The 2,500-nt window shown below is 77.8% G+C and overlaps 1 non-coding gene across 1 annotated transcript; it reads left to right on the top strand.

Annotated features, from left to right (window-relative positions):
* The first annotated feature begins 1,400 nt into the window (after nucleotides 1-1,400).
* LOC131749330 (5.8S ribosomal RNA) lies at nucleotides 1,401-1,553 on the top strand. The gene has a single exon (XR_009333395.1). It is a non-coding gene; the product is annotated as a 5.8S ribosomal RNA (ribosomal RNA).
* The last annotated feature ends 947 nt before the right edge of the window (nucleotides 1,554-2,500 follow it).

The raw sequence follows: 2,500 nt of genomic DNA, 5'->3' as shown, positions 1-2,500 counted from the left end.
CACGTCGTCCCTCGAGGTTTGGGCCCGAGGGTCCCGGGGGTGGGGTGGGGTGCCGAGCCTCCCCCACCGCGCCGCCTCCGTCTCCGGCGCCGGTCGCGCCCCACTGTCCGCGACCGCCCCCGCACGGGCGGGGCCCCCGGTGCGTCTCGGGATGGGTGGCGTGGCCGTGGCGCGGCGCGGCGCGGCGGTGGCGGCTCCCCGTGGGGGGCCCCCCGCCCGCGCGCCCGCCCGCCCGCCCGCCCGCCGCCTTTCCGCCGCCGGCCCTGGACCGGTTGTTCCCCCGCGCCGGTCGTCCGTCCTCCGCTCCGGGCCCTCCGCCCCCTCGCCGGGCGCCTCTGCCTGTCCTCCGAGCCCGGGGCCTCTCCTCCGTCGTCCGTCCGTCTGTCCGTCCGTCCGGCTCTTGTCTCTCGCTCTCTCCCTTTCCCGCCCTCCCCCCCCGCGTGCCCGCCCTGCCCGCTCGCCCCCCCCCCCCGCGCCTCCCGTTGAAGCCTCCCTGAACGCCCGCGGTGGCGAGCAGGGGGCCCGGGAGGCGGGTGCAGGGGTCAGGGGGCCCCGGGGGCGGGGGGGTTCGGGGTTCGGGAGAGGAGCGGAGAGGAGAGGGCCGCGTCCGGGCGCGAGCGAGCGAGCGGGGAGGTCTCCGAGGCCCGGTTTCGGGGACACGGTGGGGACGTCGTCGGGCGGTGGGCGTGGTGGTGTCCCGTGTGGCGGTTGGGCCCGTCGCCCGGCCGGGGCGCCCCCGAGTCACGGGCCGGTAGCGCCGGGGCCCGCGTGCTGCGGGCGGCCGCGGGCGGAGAGCGTGTCGGTCGGCGTCGGGGGTGGCGGCGAGCGTGGGGCGCTCCGCCTGCCCCTCCCCGGCCTCGCCCGCCTCCCCCCTCTCCAGGTACCTAGCGCGTCCCGGCGCGGAGGTTTAAAGACCCATGGGGGGGTCGCCCGTCCGCCTTGGGGTCGGGGCGGTCGGGCCCGCGGGGAGTCGGGAGGCCCCTCCCTTCTCCCCCAGACCCCGCTTCCTCCGCCCCCGCCCCCGCGGGGCCGGGGCGCCGCGCGCCGCGCCACGCCGGCCCTCCCCGCCGCCGCGGCCGTCGGGAGGGGGCTACCCGGCGGCCGTGGTGCGGGGCCGGGTCCCGTGTGCCCGCGCGCGTGCGCGCCCCGCGTCCCTGACGGGGGGGGGTGTGTGTGTGCGCAGGTGGGAACCCCCCGGGCGCCTGTGGGGTGTCCGAGCCCGCCCCGTCTTGCGGGTCGGTGCCGGGCGCCCCGTCGTGAAACCTTCCGGCCCCGCTCCGGTCTGCTGTTTTCTGTCTCGTCTGACTTGGCCGGCCAGAGGCAACCCTCCCTCCGTGGGGGAAATGTGCCGTGCCACCGGCGGGGGACCCCGCCGAAACCCAGAGAAACCAAACTCGTACGACTCTTAGCGGTGGATCACTCGGCTCGTGCGTCGATGAAGAACGCAGCTAGCTGCGAGAATTAATGTGAATTGCAGGACACATTGATCATCGACACTTCGAACGCACTTGCGGCCCCGGGTTCCTCCCGGGGCTACGCCTGTCTGAGCGTCGCTTGACGATCAATCGCCCCCCCGGGGTGCGCGCGCGCGCGCCTTCCCGGGGTGGCGCGGCTGGGGGTTTCCTCGCAGGGCCCCGTGTCCGGGGCCCTCTGTCCCCCTAAGTGCAGACGCGGTGCCCCTCGTGCCGAGGCCACGGGGGCCCCGCTGCCCGCGAGAAGGGAAGAGAGCGAGAGAGAGCTCGCGACGAGGCCCTGGCCGTGGCCTCCGCGGTCGGTCCCCTTCGGGAAGCGCCCTCGCGCCGCAAGCGGTCCCTGGGCGTACCCCCGGGGCTGTGTGCCGGTGGGCGGGGACGGTCCCGCGCCCTCGCGGCCGGGGCCCGTGGTGCTGGTGGTGTTGGGGCCGCGTCCGCTCCGCCGTCGTTCGCCGCCCGCCCCCGGCGGCGTCCCGGCGACGGTCCGGCCCGGCCCGGCCGCCTCCTCCGCGGCGCCCTGACCCGCGCGCGTCCGGGGTCCGTGCCCGCCCCCCCGCCGCCCTCGCCTTCGCCGTGTCGGGGCGGGCGGCTCGGGCCGACCCGAGGCCGAGTCGTTGCGTGCGCGGCCGCGCCCCGGGGATGCGTGCCCCGGCGGCGACCCGCGGGACGCCGCGGCGTCGTCCGCCGCCGCGCGCTTTCCCCCGGGCTGCGGCCGCGCCGCGCCGCGCTTCGTGCCGGCCCCCGAGCCCCGCGTCGTGGGCGTCTGTCGGTGGTGGATGGGGGCGCACGGCGTCCGTCGCTGGCCGTGGCGGGGGGCGTCTCGCGGCTGCGTGGAGGATGGTGTGCTGCGTTGGCGTCGAGAGAGAGAGAGAGAGACAGAGGGAAGAGAGACAGAGGGAGAGAGTTGGGAATCGGTCGGTCGTGGAAGGAGACGTGGGAGGAGGGTCCGGCGTTCGGGGGGCGACCGCCGCGTGTCCTCATCCACCCCTGCCTTCCACGCACGCCGTCCGCCGCTCTCCTCTCCTCTC

Source organism: Kogia breviceps (assembly GCF_026419965.1).
Source record: "Kogia breviceps isolate mKogBre1 chromosome 20 unlocalized genomic scaffold, mKogBre1 haplotype 1 SUPER_20_unloc_2, whole genome shotgun sequence".
NCBI classification, from domain to species: domain Eukaryota; kingdom Metazoa; phylum Chordata; class Mammalia; order Artiodactyla; family Physeteridae; genus Kogia; species Kogia breviceps.
This window is presented reverse-complemented; position numbering and strand designations above follow the sequence as displayed.